Source organism: Balaenoptera musculus, chromosome 3 (assembly GCF_009873245.2).
Source record: "Balaenoptera musculus isolate JJ_BM4_2016_0621 chromosome 3, mBalMus1.pri.v3, whole genome shotgun sequence".
Taxonomy (NCBI): Eukaryota; Metazoa; Chordata; class Mammalia; order Artiodactyla; family Balaenopteridae; genus Balaenoptera; species Balaenoptera musculus.
In genome coordinates this window covers 83,115,861-83,136,409 of record NC_045787.1, presented here as the reverse complement: position 1 = coordinate 83,136,409, position 20,549 = coordinate 83,115,861, and positions in this window count along the sequence as shown.

Sequence of the window (20,549 nt, the reverse complement as noted above, 5' to 3'; positions counted from 1 at the left end):
ATTTCTTTATCATCCTCTTGTAGGTGGGTCACTGTTAAGCATCATGGTTGCTTTATGTCAAAACAAAGTGAAAATTTGATATCATCCATCTATAGACATAAATTCAAATTTAGTAAGAATTTGCTTGTGAATCTATGATAAAATCATCTTTGCTTTTCAAATAACTAATCAGTGCAGTTGGAACACAATGAATGCCCTCCATGTTTCATTTGGTTTTCCATTTTGCTACCATTTGATAGTGGCTGTCTTGGCAGCAGATGAGTACACCAGAAAGTTATCTTTTAGAAACAAAAATTCTGCGTTAAGCTTTCTTCAAATCAATGTAATATAAGAATTTTAAAGGAACAAAGAGTTCCAAAAGAAGCAAACACTTGATGCTGAACCATAGTAGAAAATATCATTTAAAGAGTCTCAAAATGACTCAATTCCTTTTTTTTCTAAATAATTCTAACTGATGTTTTAGATTACAAGGATATTTTCCAAAATATCCTAATAATTACCTATGCTTATTCATTATGATTCAGCAAAGAGGGAAAGAAGTTTAGCATTTATTGAACACATATATTGTCTCATTTATTCCTCACAAGGGAAGAGTTATTTCCATTTTATAAATAAGAAAACTAAAGATTGGAGTGCCTAAGTAGAATTTATCCAAGGACATATAACAGAAAAGTTAGAGCCAGATTAGAAATTAGTTCTGTTTAAATCAAATCCTATACTTTTTTCCTTATACTACACTGCCTCTGGCATTAAAAGAATGTTCAGGAAAAGAGAAGCAATGTTAAAAAGAAAACAGCCAATCTTGATGATACATGTGCTCTGTCCTTCAGTCTCTGCAAAATAGGAGGACTATTACTAAAAAAGCAAAAAGCATAGGTTTGATTTAGAGCCTTTGCTGTAGTGTTTCATTAGACAGGGGACCTATGAAGCAGTACATTACATGGTTTCTCAGAAAAATGATTTGAGGACTTGATAATGGAAGTAATTTTGCTCTAAAACATTTTGCAATGGATTAAAGAGATAATAGTGAGAAATCAAACATCTCCATGCAAACATAATGGGTAGCACATATTCCTGGCATAATTTTTTCTTAGAGATTTGCAAAGCTATAACTAGAATTCAAGGCTAGAGATAATTCTTCAATTACATATGGCATACAAATTTCTTTCTGGCCACATTTATGAAATGTAATTGTCACTTTGTCCATACCCTTAGAAGAAAGACCTTCTGTATTACCGGGTTGCTTTTCTTAAAGCAATGTTCTAAGTTTATTGCTCCCAAGTTCAATGACCTTAAAGAGAAATTCTGCCTGAAATTAGTGAAAATTGGAAAAAGATGTTGTTACCTTAGGTCTCTTTCCGTATTTCAGGACTCACTTCCTACAGCTCCATCACACGGACTCTGGTCCAGCAAATGGAGGTTAATAGCTATCCTCTAAACCCAGCCCATCCTTGAATTTGTTCATGCTGTTCTCCCTGCCTGAAATGTTCATTTCTAACTCCAACACTGCCACCAGTACCACCTAAGGAATCCCAAAATTATCTTTTATTGCTTGCAAGTAACAGAAAATCCACCTAACAGTGAGCTAAACAATTAAGACCTTAAATATTCCAAAATTCTATAAATGCAGAGGAACTCAGTTTCATGTTTTGGTTAATTTTCTGTCACAAAAATTTTCAAGGAGCTAGTGTTTTCCTTCTTTCAGTTGTATCATCACCAATTTGTTGGGATTCATTACATAGCATAATAGTCAAGACTATATCTACTGGAATTAGACTGAGTTCAAAATCTACTTCTGTTTTATGACCTTCAGAATGTACATAAGTTCTCTGAGCTTTAGTTTTTTCATCTATAACATAGAGATAAAAATAGTATCTAGGATTTAATGACAATATATATAAAGTGGAGATTTAATATTCCAATATGAAAAACTGTAAAAATCTTAACACAGTACCTGGCAAATAGCATTACATAAATATTTTCTATTATTTTTGTGCTCATGGGGAAAACTAGTTTCTTTCTCTCTCCCTCCCTCCTTCTCCTTCCTCTCTGATAATCAGGAAGGAAAGATCTCCTAGAAGCCACCCTACAGCTCATTGGCCAGGATTGTATCACATGTCTATGTCTAGCTGCAAGGAAAGTTGTGGAAGCGAGCTCCTGGTCTGGAGTCAGGTTTCTGACTCCTAGAAGTGGGTAAGGGTTAGAGTGGGGAGAGGAGTGACTTTTCAACAAAAGGTGGCTACCAAAATCACTCTCTGTATCCATCAAGGAATCACTAGTTCTTCAAGGGTCCCCCACTAGTTCTTCAAGTTCTTCAAACACTCCCTCTTCCATGAGGTCTTTCCTGACTTCCAAACCAGGAGTTATTTTTTCCTTTTTCAGAATACTCTATACAGGTGTGGAAATAGATTGTCAAAATAGATCATGTGTTACACATTAAAAATGTTCAAGATCAGAGAATTTAAGGCTGAATGGGGCTATAAACATCACCTTGCCAACCAGCCTTGTGATGATTAAATTATTGATACTTCTACAACAAAAAATTAATTAAAATAACAAAAAATAGTTAGCATCTGAGTGTTTATCCTGTGTCAGGTGTGATAATAGGTGATTCACCTAAGTATTTTATTTACTCTGCACAACAGTCCTGTAACACTGAAGTTGCAATTCAACTTGCTTCAGAACATATTCCTCACAAACCTCCTCTCCCTCAACCCCTTAAAAAAAATGTAGCTATTCCAATATTCACTTAATTCTCACAATAAAAACAAATCTATAAGCACAAACATATAATTAAAAAGACTTAGTATGGAGAAAATCCTTGAAGCAACCAGAACCTTTAATAATTCTCTACCTAAGCAGCCGAATAGCACAGGGAGATCAGCTCCATGCTTTGTGACCACCTAGAGGGGTGGGATAGGGAGGGTGGGAGGGAGAAGCAAGAGGGAGGAGATATGGGGATATATGTATATGTATAGCTGATTCACTTTGTTATAAAGCAGAAAGTAACACACCATTGTAAAGCAATTATACTCCAATAAAGATGTTAAAAAAAAAAATTCTCTACCTAACTTCCTATTTTTTACTGGGGATTGATAGTCATCTAAAAAAATCAAATGGTTGAATGCCCAGACATTTGCTTACAGACTTTCTTTTAATTCTTTCATTTAGTCCAGTTTAGTGACTGTTAAATTTTAGTGTGTAAGAGGTACTGTGTATATATATACACACACACACACAAAATTGTGGGTGCAGTATTTCATAAGTGATGGGATATTTTTAAGCATAATATTGATTACATGGGATTACCACCCCACCTTTTACTTTAGAAAGTAACTCAGTGTAACATGCAGATCCATGGTATTATTACCATTTTACAGATCAGAAAATGGTCTCAAAGAGAACAAGTTACTTGCCCAAGTACATAAAGCTAGTAATTAGTTTAAGTGGGGAATTGTAACCCCTATTGGTCTGACCTAAAAGTCAAAGTGGCAAATAGCTACACTGCCTGCTTTTTCACCTCCCACCTAAGGTGTTAATTCCTTCAGTGCAGAAATTATCTCTTTATGTTGCCCTGAGCACTTACTTAGCCCAGTGTTTTATGAATAGGTGATGATCAATGCATATTTGTTGTAATGAGAGCTCTGAAAAAAACTCTGAGAATCATCATTCTTATTTTCTGATTCTCAGAAAAAAGAACCAAAGTTGACTAGAATTAGCAATAAGAGAGACCTCCACACACCCTTATTCTGTCAGCACAAATAATAGAGATATTACCTGTGCCTTTGTAAGTGGGTATTTTCTCATTAAATTAAAACCTAACTTGTGAACCAGTCTTACCATCTTTGGCATTCTGCATCATGTTTAACACTTAGTCCACAAACTTGAGTATGGAAAATGAATCACATTTCCTTATTTTCTTTGAATCAACTTAAAGCAAACTCTAAGCCTTCATCTTTCCAGGCAGCTGATAAATCTAATCTTGGTTTTTATCTCCAAGGCTCTATCCATACCCTCAAGAAGGGTTATGACAAGACTTGTGCAGCCCCAAAGTCAAGGTGTGTTCCTCTGATCATTATCATCTGTCTCCACCTATTACTGCTGAGATTCTTATGCATGGCATACATGGTCTCTTCAAGGCTGTGTTATGTATCAATAGAATTCAACTTCCCTAAGTATGATGCTTAATTTTATGTGTCAGCTTGGCTAGGCCAGAGTACACAGATGTTTGGTCAAATACATCTGGATGTTTCTGTGAAGGTATTTTTTTAAAGGAGATCAGCATTTAAATCAGTAGACTTTGAGTAAAGCAGATTATCCTTTATAATGTGCATGGGCCTCATCCAATCAGTTGAAGGCCATGAAACAAAGACTGACCTTTCCTGAGTAAGAGGGAATTCTGCCTGCGGTTTACCTTTAGACTTAAAGCTACAACAACCATTCTTCCCTGAGTTTCCAGCCTGGAGCCTGCTTAGCCTGCAGATTTGACCCTGCCAGTCTCCACAACTGTGTAAACCAATTTTTTAAAATAAATCAATCTCTTTCTCTCCATATCTCTCTATATATGAATATGACTGAATATAAATATGAATATGAATATAAATATAAATATATATCCTATTGACTCTGGTTCTCTAGAGAACCCTGACTAGCAGCTATACTACACACTACACACCACACTACTCTGCAAGCAATCCTTGATACTTGATGATAGCACAAAAACCTTCCTCTCCTTTTGATTTCCCAGGAGACTCAGCCCTCAACTGGTCAAATGACTATGAGCTAAGACTCCATTACTTATGTTCTTGTTCCTACAGAGGGCTTTTGAAATAAGTAACCACTTGCAATGTTTACTTTCAATACTCTATCCTTCCCTTCCTTTATTCACTTAACATGCACTTTTAATTAATTCAATTTGAAGAGATATGGGTAGACTTCATCATATCTTCCCCAAATTATTACAAGAGTGACTTTACTAATTTCTTTGCTTTAAATTTTCCATTTTCCATAAAGCAGTCAACATGATCTTTTGATCTTTTAAAAACATAAATCAGTTCATGTTTTTCCTCTGCTTAAAATCTTCCAATGTTTTTTCTGCATTTATGGTAAAATCTAAACGCACTGTCATCATGGCCTATGAGGCCCCATCTAACCTGGCCTCTGAGACCTCTTCAAATTCATCTCATACACCAGCCACACTAGCCACATTTCTGTTGTTCAGTCAAGCTAAACTTTATAAGCAAACTTTATAAGCAAAGTTTATAAACTTTATAAGCAAACAGCAACTTACACCTTTGGTAATTGCTAGAAAAAAGGCTTGGGATGCTCTTCCCCAAAATTTTCTCTTACTTTCCCATAGGGGGCACAGTGAAGCAGTCCCTTCCACAGACAGAACATCTCTGCCTGCCTAGTCTAAGTCCAACCACCATACTACCCCTCGCTATCTTCTCACACTGCTTTATTTTCTTCACAACACTTTTTATTATCTGAAATTATCTTATTTGTTTACTTATATGTTGCCTATTTCTTCCCATAGAATCTAAGTTATAAGAGAGTTAAAACTGTCTGCCTTGATGATCCTGAATTTCTAGGGCATGGCATAATAATCAATTAATAAATATTTGTTGAATGAAAAGAAATCCTAAACAAGGTACTGTCCATTATTTATGGACACAGAAATTAGAATTTCCTATAATTTTTTAAACATTTTGAGATAATTGTAGATTCACTTAAGTTGTAAGCAATAAGAGAGGTCCAATAGACTCTTTACCCTATTTCCCCTATGGTTACACCTTATGAAACTCTAGCCTAGCATAATACAACAACCAGGATATTGATATTGATATAGTCAAGATACAGAACATTTCCATCACTACAGAGAACGCCCTGTTGTCCTTTTATAGCCACACCCACTTTTCACATATACCCCCATTCTTAACTCCTAGCAACCACTAATTTATTCTCCATTTCTATAATTTTATCATTTCAAGAATGTTATATAAATGAAATCATACAACTTTGGCTATTAGCTCTCTTCATTCAGCATAATTTTCTGCATATTCATCCAAATTTTGCATGTATCACATTTGTTCCTTTTTATTGCTCAGTGGTATTCCATGGTATAGACATTATTCTATAGTTTTCTTTCTTCTCTTCTTTTTTAACTGCCTTTGATTTTGGTATCCAGGTACTACTAGCTTCATAAATTGAGTTAGGAAATGTTCCTCCTCTTCTATTTTCTGAAAGAGACTGCATTAAAATGGCATTAATTTTTTTAACTTTTAGTAGAATTCTCCAGTGAAAACATCTGGGCCTGGATATTTTATTTCAGAGGTTTTTAAGTCAAAAATTTAATTTCCTTAATATTTATAGAGCTATTCAAATGTTCTATTTCATACCAGGTGAATTGACGAAATTGTGCTTTTTGAGGAATTTAAATCATCTAAGTTGTCAAATTCCTGTGTAGACACAAGACTGTAGTATTCCTTCATTATCTTTTTGACATCTGAAGTGTCTATAGTGATAGCCCCTATTTTATTCCTGGTAGTGGTAATGTTTTGTCTTCTCTCTTTTTCTTTTGTCAGTCTTGCTAGAGGTATGTCAATTTTATTGATCTTCTCAAAGGGCTAGCTTTTTGTTTCATCTATGCTCTCTACTGTTTTTCTGTTTTCAATTTTCTTGATTTCTGTGCTTATCTTTATTATTTCCTGTCTTCTTCATGCTTTGGGTTTAGTTTGGTCATTTTATTCTAGGTGCTTGACAAGAGATCTTAGATTATTGATTTGAGACTTTTCTGCTTATCTAATGTAAGCATTAGTGTTATAAATTGTCCTTCTCAGAGCTGCTGTGTGTCCCACAGATTTGTTGGTTGTGTTTTAATATTCATTTAATTCAGTGTTTTATTTCTTAATTTCCCTTGAGACTTTCTCCTTGACCTATAAATTATCTAGAAGTATGTTGTTTAGAACTGTGTATGTTTCCAAGTGTTTAAAGATTTTCCTGTTATCTTTCTGTTACTGATATCTAGTTTCATTCTACTGTGGTAAAAGAACAAATTCTATATGATTTCAATCCTTCTAAATTTGTTGGGGCTTGTTTTATACCTAGAAGGTGGTCTATCTTGGTACATGTTCTGTGGACATTTGAAAGGAATGTGTATTCTGCTGTTGTTTGGTGTAATGCTCTATATATGTTGATTATACCTTGTCGGTTGATGGTGTGGTTGAGTTATTTCATCCTTGCCAATTTTCTATTTGCTCTGTCAGTTGCTGTTACAAGAGTTGTAATGGGTTAAATGGCAGCCTCAAAAAAGATATCTTCACCCTAGAAGTGGTAAATGTGACCTTATTTTTAAAAAAGAAGTCTGCAGGGGGTGGGGGGGGGGCTATGAAGATGCAATTAAGTTAAGGATCTTGAGATGAGATCATCCTGAATTTAGGATGGATCCTAAAATCAATGATAGGGGTCCTTATTAGAGAAAGGCACAGAGAGATATTTGACACACAGAGACACAGAGCAGAAGGCTATGTAAAAATGGGAACAGAGACTGCAGTGTCTGTAAGTCAAGGAATGCCAAGAATTCATGGCAACCACCAGAAGCTAGATGAGAAGCATGGAACAGATTCTTCCTTAGAGTCTCCAGAAGAAAACAATTTTGCCATCAACTTGATTTCAGACTTCTGGATTCCAAAACTGAGAGAGAATAGATTTCTTCTGTTTTAAGCTGCCAAGTTTGCGACTTTTTTTATGGAATCCTTAGGAAACTAATACAAGGGTGTTGAAATCTCCAATTATAATCATGGATATGTCTATTTCTTCTTTAAGTTCAATCACTTTTTGCTTCACATAGTTTGTAGCTCTATTGTTTGGTTCATACCACTTAGGACTGTAACATATCTGATATTAATATACTAATGTTTGCATAATCTATAGAGATTAACCTAACTTTTTTGTTATATTTGAAGTGAGTTTTTGTGGACAACATAAAAGCAGGCCCACGTTTTTGGTTTTTGTTTTTGTTTTTTTTAATTCACTGTACAAGTCTCTGTCTTTTAATTGGTATATTTAGACCATGTACATTAGTGTAATTATTGCTATGTTACAGCTTAAGTCTGACATTTTATTTTTTGGTTTCTGTTTGTTCATCCTTTTTCCTGTCTTACTAAGGGTTACTTGAACATTCTTTTAAAATTCCGTTTTGATTTTCCTACAGTGTTTTTCAGTATGCTCATTGTATTGGTTTTTTTTTTTTTTTTTTCTTAAGTAATAGTTCTATGTATTACATTATATATAAATAACTCCTCACGGTCTACTGGTGTTAACATTTTACCAGTCTGAGTAAAATGTAGGAACTTTATCTCCCTTTCATCCCTCTACTTTCCCTCATTTATAATACAATTACCTTAAATATTTCCTATACATACCTATAGAAACATGCAATACTATAATCTTAGCTTTAACCGTCAAACATAATTTAGAAACCTCAAAAGGAGAAGGAAAATTTACAGTATTCACCCATAATTCTGTTCTTGTCACACATGTTGTTTATTCCTTCTTCTTTTTTTTTCTTTCCCTTTGGCTGAGCTCTGCAGCTTGCAGTATCTTAGTACCTCGACCAGGGATTAAATCTGGGCCACAGCAGTGAAAAAGCTGAGTCACTGGACTGCCAGGGAAGTCCCATGGTTATTCCTTCTTAATGTTTCAATATTTCCTTCTTTTATCATTTATTTTCTATTTAGAGAGTTTTCTTTAGCCATTCTTTCAGAGTAGGTCTGTTATGACAAATTATTCTCATTGTCTTTCATCTGAGAATATCTTGATTTCCCTTTCATTTCTGAAGAATATTTTCACCAGATATAGAATTCTAGTTTGATAGTCCTTTTCTTTTAGGACTTGAAAAATATGCACTATTTTCTTCTGGCCTCCATGGTTTCTGATAAGAAATATACTGTTATTTGAATTGTTTGTTCCTATTATTAAGGAGTCACTTTTCTCTCATTGTTTTCAAGATTTTTCTTTTTCTTTAATTTTCAGAGGTTTGACTATAATGTGTCGGCATGGATTTTGGGGGGGGTTTGGGGTTAGAACAACTTCTTGACTGACTTTTAACATATTTAAAATAGGAAGCTTTCAGTCATTATCTCTTTGACTGCTTTTCTAGGCCCACCATCTTTCTCCTCTCCTTCTGAAGGGACTCCAATGACATAAATGTTAGATCTTTGGTTGTCCCCCCATGTCCTTGAGGCTCTGTTTATTTATTCTTTTCAGTCAATTTTACCTCTATTTTTCAGACTGGGTAATTTTTATTGTTCTATCTTCAAGTTCCCTGATACTTTCCTCTGACCCTTCTATTCTGTTAGAGTCCTCCCATTGAGTTATTTATGTCAGTTATTCTGTTTTTTCAGTCCTAACATTTGCATTTGGTTCTTCTTTATATCTTCTACTTCTTTGCTGAATATTTATGTTTCATTTTAGACTTTCTATATTTTCATTTGTTTCAACTGTGTTTGTAATTGCTGAAAGCATTTTTATGATGACTCCTTTAAAGTCTTTGTCAGATAATTCTAAAATTTTTGTCATCTTGATGTTGATATCTATTGATTGCCTTTTTTTAATTCAAATTTTGGAAACTAGACATTTTCAGTATTACATTATGAGATACTGGATATTATTTTAACCTTCTATTTTTAGTTAGATTTTTCCTGATACAACTCCAGCAAAGGAAGTGGGGTACACCACCTCATTACTGTGAGGTGAGGGTAGAAGTACAGGTTCTCCACTTGAAGACCACTAACACTTGACGGCAGGAGGGGCTCCTTGATACTGCTGGCAGGGGTGGGAGTTCTGGCTCTCCACTAGGCCTCCACTAATACTACCTTGGCTGGGAGGAGTAGGAGTGCATGGGACACCATGAGATGGTGAGGGGTGGCCTCATTACACCTCGGTACTGGTGAAAGTCCCAAATATCCACTAAGCCTCCTCTGACATCACCCCAGTGGGGAGGAGGGCTGCCTTATTACTACTGAATAAGGGTCCAGGATTCCCATATGGTCGCCAAAGATGGTCGGGGGATGGAAGTGGGGACCCACTACCTTCAAGCAGGGATGAAAGTCCTAGCTCCCTACTCAGCCTTCTCTGACATCACCCAAGCAGGAAGGTTGGGGTGCCTTATTACAGCCTCTAAGAGTTCCCTACTTGGCCTTTGCTGGCAGGATTGGAAGTTGGACTACAGTTTTTTCTGTGATGTTTGGCTACAGTACACTAGTTATTGTCTAAAACTTTTCTTTCCTGCTAGGCTGCCCCTGTCCTGGCTAGAGAGATCAGGCTTTTGTTGCTGTTGTTGTTGCTGATGTTGTCATTGTCATCTAACCATTGACATTTCCAGGCTTCTGGCTTCTTCACCTCTGAGTGTAGGCTATATGAGGCAAAAAGAAAATTGAAGGAACTCATGACAGTGTTATTTCTTGGGTACGAAGGACTTTAGTCTGCCTTTTTCACTCTAATTTTCAGGGTCTTTTTGTTTGTTTTTTACGTAATGTTTTTAGATATACTTAGTAGAAGGAATACCCAAAAGTTCATCTACTCCCTCATCTTGGAAGTAAAAGACTCCAAATTCTGTATAATTTTTATGTCATGAAATATTACTCATCTTTTCATTTTTTTCTGTCATTAAAAAGTATAAAACCGTTCTTACTAGTCAGGCCAAAGAAAAACAGGTGTGAACTGGATTTGGCTCATGACCATCATTTGCCAATCCCTGAAATAGATCAAGATTTCAGAACTATGATTCCTTTTGCTGCCTAGACACAACAGCCATCCCAAAAAAGGGAGATAGGCAAGACAGACATTGGAAAGGTAAAAATAGCTTTTCTCTTTTTTAATATCTGGGAATTTGGGAAGAAGAGGAAATACTGCTTGGGAGAATGCATGAGCAGGATCAGATTAAAATTATAAAAGATCCTAACTGTCACAAGAGACTTCATGGTACCCTTCAGATATAATTCCGAATAAAAACAACACTAAGTCATAAAATAAGTATAAGAAATGCCAACAAAATTTTGAGTTTTCTAACCATGACTACTTTTTGGTTTAACTGTGAAACATCTATGACTTCAAATAAAATTTTGAATGATTTCCCTTCTTTGTTTTTTCTCTAAGCATACCTCTCATCTGCTTGTGGAATAATCCAACTTGACAAATTAATACATAAACACAGTAAGTTCCCCTTATATGCAGATATTAGTTGTATTAAAGAGGTAGCAGAACACATTCAAGCAATCACAGTCCAAATAGTAAAACATATAAAAGAAAGTCATAAATAGGAGAGATAGCTTGAAAGTAGCTAATAATAACTGTTAAGACAAAATGAAAAAAATACTAAATACCTAGGAAGCTAAAAAATATCAGGGAAAATAACTGTTTCAAGAACCCAAGATAAAAAAAAAAAAAGAACCCAAGATAAAACTGACAGAGGAGAAATTCAGACACAGTCTGACAATGGAAAAGTCACACAGCTGCAAAGCATTTTCAGTGTAGGCTGGGCAGGGGGTGGGGTGGAGGAAGACAATGTTGAACTCATATGGCAAATGAATGCACTGCCACATCCTATTGTTTAGCTGAGCCAGCCTGAAAATTCATGCAAAGTGCAGAGTTAGTATACATAATTTTACTCTAAAGCTTTCTTCCTTGAATTGCTATTAAATTTTAAATAAACTGAAACATGAGCATTTACTAAAGTCATTATGATTCCATTACCCATGGCATGCAGATCTGTACCCATCAAGCCAGACACTCTTTGCACTGAATTCTGTTCACAGTTTCTCTTCTGACTTTTTATTTATTTAGTTTGCAGATCTTCAGTAAGAAACCTTCAGTGTCATCTGAAAGGACATATACTGAAAAAAACTAATTTCCTCCCTTACTGGAAGTACGTGATGTGTGACTTCCCATTGACAACTGCCAACAAGGCACAGGTGTGCACCGCATGAGGAGGTGAAATTGTGATTATAGGAAGAGAAATGTTGTGATTCTTTCCATATATCCATAATGTAATCAACCCCAAAAGAGTTCCTGCTTTTCTTTCTCATAGTAAACACCAAGCCTGGGAAGCAAGAAAACCAAAAACTTTGCCATATCCAGATTCATAACTATTGTAACTGGATTTAGAACTAAGAAGAAAAGCTTTCCCCCCCCCCCCCCTCATTGATTCTTTGGTTTACTATAGAAAATTGTCCTGGAAATCTCTTGTGTTCTAATTTTTTTCATACTATACTAGTTTAAGTGGTAAAATCCAACATCAAATGGGTTTTCCTTATTCTTTTTTTTTTTTAATTAATTTATTTTATTTAGTTATTTTTGGCTGTGTTGGGTCTCCATTGCTGCACGCCGGGTTTCTCTAGTTGCAGTGAGCAGGGGCTACTCTTTGTTGTGGTGCACGGGCTTCTCATTGCGGTGGCTTCTCTTGTTGCGGAGCACAGGCTCTAGGTGCGTGGGCTTCAGTAGTTGTGGCACTCAGGCTCAGTAGTTGTGTCTCATGGGCTCTAGAGCGCAGGCTAAGTAGTTGTGGCGCAAGGTCTTAGTTGCGCCGCGGCATGTGGGATCTTCCCAGACCAGGGATCGAACCCGTGTCCCCTGCATTGGTAGGCAGATTCTCAACCACTGCACCACCAGGGAAGCCCCTCCTTATTCTTAAATTTAACTAAATCAACCATTTAACACTTCATTCTTTAAAAGGTAGTTCAGAAAAAGTATAACTTCCTTTTTTTTTAGTGACAAAAAAAATTGTTTTAACTGGAAATGCTTACAAATTTGACTCAGTAAAAAGAAAATCAAACTTATCTAAACTAAATAAGGCAAGACATCAAATAAAATATTATTCATTCAACAGCTACTTATTTCAACTCAGATGGGTGAAAACAACTTACATACATGGTTATTCAACATAGGGTTATTTGCACTAGCATGTTTAGAAAAACCCTTAATATCCATCAATAGGGGATTAGTTAAATAAACTGTGGTATAGTTATACATTACATCCATAGTAAAAGGATAACCAAGATCTTTTTTGTACTAATATGAAATAGTGATCTCTGATATATATGACTCTAATATTCTACACTTTGTTTTTAAAAGATAAACAAGGATGTGTGTGTATTTATGTGCTTGTCTATACATGCAGATAATATTTCTGTAAGGATACGAACAAAGGGACAACTTTGGTTGCCTATATGGAGAAAAATTAGATGGCTGAGAAACATTGGCTTAAATGAAACTTTCACTGCTCTCATTTTACAGTTTTTGAATGTTTGAGCCATATAAATGATTTCCTATTAAAAATACATTAAATTTTAAATTTTAAAATTTTAGAAATAGTTATTGAGTTTCTAGTATGTTAAAACATGATAAATGCAATCAATAACTATATTGTACTCCATAGACAGATTATCACTAATTTTGGATTGAATGCATAATGCATCCTACTTATATCAAACCAATTAAAATCTCATGAGATAAACATGATCAGGTTCAGTTAACCCAGATGAGCCCCTAACACTGAAGTCTGCTCAACAGAACTGATTTTACTTGTGAGAAAAATAGGCAGATATAGATGGGTTATGATGTGGGAGACATGATATATAACAGTATGACCAAATTTACCTCTTCTACCATTAAGTCATGCCTTCTGAAATTCTCCCTATTGGTAAGATAGAGGAAGAACTCTTTGGAGTGAAATTTACAATATCTTGGCTAGCTTACACATTAACATAAATTAGATCACATAATTTAACACAATCTACTATAACTAGGTTCAAGGAACCAAAGGAATATAACACAGGCAAGTTTTACTCTTGCAGAAAGGAAAATTTTGGAACCATGTAGAGTCTTTGCCAGATCTACTGGATACAAGAGATGAACACTCCTAGTACCTGGTTACTAAGCTGTTAAACATCCAAAAGGAATGATTTAAATAGAGGCTAGAAGCCTTAAAGAAAACTTGGTTTAATTTTAAATTTTGAATAAGACTAGCTCTCAGCAATGGAAATATAAGTTTCATTAAATATAGGCAAGTACCCATTTACAGCAAGGAATTAAGAAATTAAAAGAAATCTCTGACTATAAGTCTCTGATTGAATAGTTGTTGTTTGTACAATTAAAAATCACAAGATCCTAAAAGTGCTTTACTTCTTAGAAAACATTTCCTTAAATTGGTACCAAAAGAAGCCAAATGAAAAAAATAATCAATAATGGCAAGGGCAAAGAGTAATTAAAATCCACCACACAGTAATTAAAATAATAAACATAAAGTAAGATTAGGGCTACTGACTAGCTTTATATTTAAATCTTTCTTGGGTATGCCCTCTTTCAAATGTTTTCCTTTCCATTAGAGCTTGCTGGTACAGAAAGCAGATCCCCAAGTACTTTAAGTTGGGATTTTACAATTAATCTTAAGTATATACATTAAGTCTGAGGGAAGGATGCCCGTTTCAGATGGCAATATTTTTTTTAAGTACCAAGTAAGAAAGTAATAAAAAGGGTCTTGCTTTAGGCAAAATTATTCCAAACTTTTGGCCCAAAAAAGGTGACTACAGGTGCAACTAAAATTTTAATGCTGGAAATATTTTTTAATTTATCTGGTCATTAGGTATTCTGAAAATGCATCTTCTTCCTAAAGAAAAAAAAAAATGGCCCAGAGAGAAAAATTAGGTCATGGGATCAATAATAAACACAAATTTGTTTATATGAATATGAGAAAAGTTTAGAAATAAGTGTTATGGTCAACGTTAGAAAAAGTTCAGTAATTAGAAACACTGTTTCTAAATTAACCAAGGTTATTTTAGGGTCCCAAAAGTATAGGGCTCTCTCTCTTATACTAAAGTAGTTAATATAAAAGTCAACCAAGTAAATTTTTCTCAAGAAACATGGTATTAAACATATTGCTGAAAATTGAAATAAAGCTAGGCTAATCCTATCCATACTTTCTAGTGTACAAAACTTTTCAATTCTGGAGTGATCAAATGAAAAGCAAGAGAAAACAATGAAAGATATTAAAACATAATTAAAAAGACAAAGCAACATTGGTCCATAATAAGAGAAAAATGCAATTCCTTCACATTTTAATTTTATTTAAAAAAAACAGTGAGGGAAGTATCACAGACAGCACATTCAGATTCTGGTAACATTTTATTTGTGTATCATGAAATTTTATTCAAAAATTAATTTAAGTTGGCCTCCATTAAAATATAATATATAGTAAAAACCATTCTGAGGGCTACTAGAAAAAGGAAATAATAATGAAAATAGAGACCACTGAGGAAGCAATTAAAGGACTGAAAATGAATATATCTCATTTAACACCATCAGTAATGGTTTGGAAGAAAGATTATGAAATTTTCAGTTCATGATAAATCTGATGGTGTTGCAAATTCTAGTAAAGACAGAGAAGCTAGACAAATGGACCTAAGTGAAAAGAAATATGGGGTAGAAATAAAATTAGATTCAGTTTAGAAAAATTATATTTAACATTGTACATTATCAGAAATGTAAATCATCAGTGAGAAATGTAAGAAAGAAATGTCAAGTTGAACCACAAGAATTAGATAAAAATTTGAGATGATAGCAAGATGTGCCCAATAAGAACCAAGTACAGTTTCAAATTCACAATCCTGAGTTTCTGCAGAATATACTTTTTCAATCAAAATAATTTATGTGCATACTGACTGCTGTTTGTTAAACTAAAGGAAGGAATGAAGTGATGAAATACCATTTTTTTGGTCTGAGATATCATAAAATTGAATTACACTTGTATACTTATACCCCCTTTATAAACTACTATATTAAAGTCTTTTTAAAAGAAAATATTTATTTATTTGGCTGCACTGGGTCTTAGTTGCGACGTACAGGACCTTTATTGCCACGTGCAGGATCTTCGTTGCCCCGTGTGGGATCTTTAGCTGCGGCATGCGAACTCTTAGTCGCAGCATGTGGGATCTAGTTCCCTGACCAGGGATCGAACCCGGGCCCCCTGCGTCAGGAGCGTGGAGTCTTAACTGCTGGACCACCAGGGAAGTCCCTATATTAAAGTCTTTAAATGCTTTTTACCTCTGGATTATAAGTGTTATGCTTTTTGAAAGGCAGGCAAGAAAGAATGAAGGAAAGAAGGAAGAAAGAGAAGAAGGGAGAGGGAAAGAAAAATTAGGAAACTGGAAAGAAAAACATTTAATATCCCCTAAATGACCATTTATTTGACTACAGGTTTCTTTTTATCTTCCACTTTCTCAAACACCTCCAGAAAGCACTTACTGATCAGACAGAAAATTCTCATTTAGAATCTCCATACAAGTTTACATAACGCAAACAAATAATTAGGGTCATCTCAAAGTCAAATGAGTAAAATAACGATGAGAAGAAGAGACAGTACATGGTTGAGTACATTCTATATGACAGGTTGCATACATTATCAAGTTTAATTTTCACAATGACACTAAAAGGTATATCATTTTAAAGAGGTCACTGAAAAATAAAGAGAAGAAACTAGCCAAAGGTCAAAGAACTAGTAGGTGGCAGAAAATTAATTAAAAGCCAAGTCTGTCTGACTCCAAACCTTTCAGCTGTACCATATGTTTCTCAAACTGTATTAAGCACCTTAAAATAGAAAACATATTGAACTCTATCACTGGATCAGCAGTCAAATGAAATAGAAGAAGAATAAAAAGAAAGAAAAAGAGAAGAAGGAAGCATAAATCAACTATACTTCAATTTAAAAATTAAAATAAAATAAAAAAGAGGAGAAGGAAGAGAAGAAGACAAAAAAGGAGGAAGAAAAGGCGCCCCCTAGTTACTTAAAATCCTATTGAGCAATGAGATAACTACAGTTTAGAGGTCTGATATGTAAAAAAGTCTCCCAGATTTTATAGAAGAGATTTCTCAGTGTAAATTCTGACACAGAAGGTTTCCTGGAGAAGAAAACCCCCAGTATGGGTAGATTTGAATAAGAAAATCAAGGAGGGAAGAATTCCAAGCAGAGGAAACAACACAATTTCTAGAAGGAAATGATGAGCAGCATAGAGGAAGGAAGAATCAAGTCCAGATATTTTCTGGAATGTCACATCTGCTCGTATCCTGAAGTGAACTTTCATTTTTTAACATCTTTTTATATTCTAACCAGCTTAGTTTTCCTTTTTTTTTTTTTTTTTTTCTTTTGGTTTATTTACTAGACTTTAAAATTCACAGGGGTTTGCAATATTTAACTTTTGAGATGAAATCATGTCTCATAATCTAAAATCGTTCAAGTGAGGCTGAATTCCATTTGACCAATTATTCCTAAACAGCTGACGTGATTTGTTTCATTTTAAATTCCCATCCTTAAATTCACCCTGATTGAGCAATGAGCTCCCTTTCGTGGTGATAGTTCTTTCTGATAAGTGATCATGTTATTTATTTCCAACAGAAAGACTGCACGGGGCCCACCACCAGGAGTTAGTTTCTACTGGGACTTACGGTGAAAAAACTGCTAAGTTTTCCAAATATTACATTATCAAGGACTTAACCCATTGATATTTTGTGCTTAAACAATATTTGCACTGTTGGGCAAGAGAAGTGAATAGCTTAGTTCAGCACCAGGAATAAGGCAAAGCTATTACTCCTACTCACTTATGTTACATAACATTACTCTCCAAAAGGACAACATCTTTCTCCTTAGAAACAAGTTTTCATCTTCCACTTTTTCTTGTTTCTTTGGAAGACAGACAGTATCTATTTATACAGAGCTAAATTATCAGAATGCGAGAATGGGTACAAACATGAAACTGTTCAGCTAAAATAATTATAAGATAAAATTTTTATAAATCTCAAGAATGCAGTTTGGTCTCCCATTTTTATATCTGCCTCAAAGACCTATGAATCACAGTTGAGGGCAAACTCACTGTCAATGAATATTCCTAAGAGCAGAGATGAGACTGTGATGAGGCTCTTAACCCTCACAGCTCTGCCCTTCATGCATTTAGTCAGTCACTCAACTAGTATTTATTTAGCACTCATATCAGGTGATGTTCTAAGCACAGAAGAAACTGCAGTAAACAAAATCTCTTCTCTAAAGGAGCTCAGGTGGAAGGAAACCAACATAAACAAATATACAGTTAGATATATAGTATGTCAGGTGAGAAGTGCTATGGAGGAAATCAAAGCATTGTAACACACTAGGGAATGCTGGAGGCAGGGGACAGAGAGGTTGCCAATCTATATAGGATGATCATCGTGGTAGTATTATGGACACCCCAGAGGAAAGTGAGGCTCATTCTGAGTGTAAAGAAATAGTATGGATACAGAGGCAAGATGTAAACACTAAGACCATGCCTGGATAGTAAGGTCACTAGCGTGGCATCAAGGAACTCTAAGCTGGTAGCCATCCAAACCCAGAGTGCCAAGGGATTAACTAAATTGTGAAGAAGTCACTGAAGAAGACCTAGAACTAAATGTGGTACTGGAAGTGTAAACAGTAGCTATATTACATGATGCCTAAAAGGAAAGCGAATTCAGGGCTTGTGATTGACCTTATGGTCCTGACACTTTATCACAGGAGCTTTGGTGACTTGGCCCCTATTTCTCAGAGGAAATGGAGATTACATGATCTTTCTACCAATAACAAACCCTCAATGCCTAAAATTGTATAATGGGGAGGCCTGGTAGATATGGAGTTATAAGACAGCTGAATGAAAGCCTTGGATCCCCCAAATTTTATCATAACCTGGGCCCTAGATTTCTCAGAGAAAGATCTGATACATATACCAAGTGCTCACGTATCATAAAATAAATTAAGAAGGTGGAAATTATGAGATAGATTATAAAGTATAAATATAGGTTAAATCATGGAATAATAATATACAGACAGGAAGAGAACAACAAGGCACTTGTAATCTTTCTTTCCAATGGTCAAGAATGACTTATAATATGTAACTTTTGGGAAAATGTTAATATGTCCACATCATACCTCTTCCTACCCTCCTATGATCATCTAATCTAGAACTTCCATTAACATCCTTTTTCTTTTAACATCTTTACTGAGGTATAATTGCTTTACATTGTTGTATTAGTTGCTGCTATATAATAAAGTGAATCAGCTATACGCATATATATATCTCCATATCCCCTTCCTCTTGCGTCTCCCTCCCACCCTCTCCATTAACATCCTTTTAAGGTAACTGTCTATATACTTTCTCTATGATTAAAAAAAAAAGCAAAAAACAAAAGGAAAAAATTTCCCTTAAATTGAACTCTAATCTCTTGCATCAGTAGCCCATAGATTGCTACACAAAATATCCACAGTCTGATTAATATACAGTGTTTAATAAAGATTCCTTAAACTATTTGTCATCATAACATAAAACTTTGGACATATTTAAGTTTCAGTCATAGGCACAAAATTGGGGGTTTTGGTTGGCTAAATTCTAGACATTGAAGAAGTCATCCAAGTATATTCTTCAGGTCGAGTTCCACCAGGAAAAGCAAGCCACTGAGAGTCCATGGCAATGCTCCAAACCATGATGAACCCAGGCAATTTCATTTTTGTTGACCACTGCTTCAGGTCCTTGTAGTTTAATGAGTAGTAATCTTATTTAAAAATATGTTGCAGGCAGCAAGGTGCCTGTTGGGAGAAAGTGGCTATGCATGAACAGATCAATATGCATTGTGTGCTTACAACCATTCAATAATCAATTCACCCTTGTTATAAGAAAATAAATGTCAAAGTCCCCAAAGTTAATTTCTGAAGAAAGCATTTACAAGGCTATCACATTATTAAAAGTTTCCATGGGTTATCTTCTGTTTGTTTATTTGTTATTGAAATCTCTGTGCTATGTTTCACAATATCCCATTCAAAAACTACATGGGAATCCTAAAAGTAAATTCCAGCAAGTAGATTGGCTGCATTTCTTTACCAACACCAAAGTGTTAAAGGCTTATTTGGACTAAAACATTTTACAGACTCATCTCTTTCTTTCCCCCTCTAGTAATACTTTTAAATATACCAGCTGCATTTAACAAACTATCAAATAAGGCTTTCAGCAGGCTTAACTGTAAGATGTCAGATCTGCTTCACGTGTTATTCAGTAATTTTCAATTTCTAAAAATTTGTGCATTAAAAGAAGATAACATATTCTTTAGACTAGTCAGAATTTTCAAAAGTCTTAGTTATATGCTATGGGCTTTCAACATTTCCCTGTTGCCATAGAAATGGGTTTATGAAGTACTGAATCTGTGCAGCATAATCACAAACATTAAATTGGCATATAAAAGCATTCCAACCTAGCATCTCTGCTGTCTATACTAGTGGTTTTGCTGCTTTTATAGCAGTATCTTACCCAGCTGTAATTCATTCAGGAAGCCTTAAACACTATCTTTCATTGAACTGGATTTCAGAGGAGTGTCTTATACATTGTGTATCATTTTTCTCTTAGCTAGCTGAACTCTCAGCACATCATATTGCCACATCAATGAGTTCTCTGGATAAAAAATCAAACTAGAGGACTATACACACCAGAGCACCAAAAGCAGTG